Source organism: Otolemur garnettii, unplaced genomic scaffold, assembly GCF_000181295.1.
Source record: "Otolemur garnettii isolate 467f Iridium unplaced genomic scaffold, OtoGar3 scaffold00248, whole genome shotgun sequence".
Classification (NCBI taxonomy): Eukaryota; Metazoa; Chordata; class Mammalia; order Primates; family Galagidae; genus Otolemur; species Otolemur garnettii.
In genome coordinates, this window is record NW_003852643.1 from 556,215 (window position 1) to 557,233 (window position 1,019).

Below are 1,019 nucleotides of genomic sequence, written 5' to 3' on the forward strand. Positions count from 1 at the left end.
AACCTCCAACTCCTGGGCGTAGGCGATTCTTCTGCCTCAGCCTCCCAAGTAGCTGGGACTACAGGTGCCCGCCACAACGCCCGGCTATTTTTTGTTGCAGTTTGGCCGGGGCTGGGTTTGAACCCGCCACCCTCGGTATATGGGGCCAGCTCCCTACTCACTGAGCCACAGGCGCCTCCCGAGGTTTTCTTTTTTTAACTTGGGAATCATTCAAGTTACAAAGAATTAGATTATACTAATTGCATTTGTTAGATAAACTCCATCTTACAGTTGTGTCCCACCCTGAAGAGATACGCCATACACTGTGACTTCCCATCACCCACCCTCCTCCCCTCTCCCCATTTGCTCATGAATTTTATCAACTAGGGTGCTGGGGACATAGTCTAGGACATTATTTGATGTAATACCAGGTCCACGTTAAAAAATACCAATTTCTGTTGTTAAGTAAGTAAAACGCTATATAAATTTGAGAGTGAGGGCAATCATGAGTTACACAATTATAGCTTTATTGCTATCTTTCCAAGCATCTCAAAGCATAAAAATACAAATGATCTTTGTATTCCTCTCACATAAAGTGTAATGTTTAGCGTAGTAGGAGATTAAACTTTTAGTCTGTAAACCATCAGTATCCCTGAATACCGAGAATGCCTCAAAATTTGCAGAAAGTTCTGTAGGGTGACATTTTTCCACAGACACCTTTTACCTTCGTGCTCAGTGATTTTCACGTTGTAGTTCAGTCTCTGTCACTAGGGAACATCAACTTACCGAGAGTACTCAACTTGACAAGGATGCCTACAGAATGAGCAAGAAAAGTGAGGTAGCTTCAGACCCAGTTTCTGAACCTATGTCCCGAACGATTACGTCTGCACCCTGATAAGTGTGTGAATAAAGGTTTTCTAAAAAGGAAGCTGGGGGAAGGAGCGTTTATGACAGTAAACAGTCTGCAATCCAAGGTAAAAACAGGCATTTCCCAGGGAAGATCAGGACTGTATTTGATAGGGAAAGTTACCGCACAGATG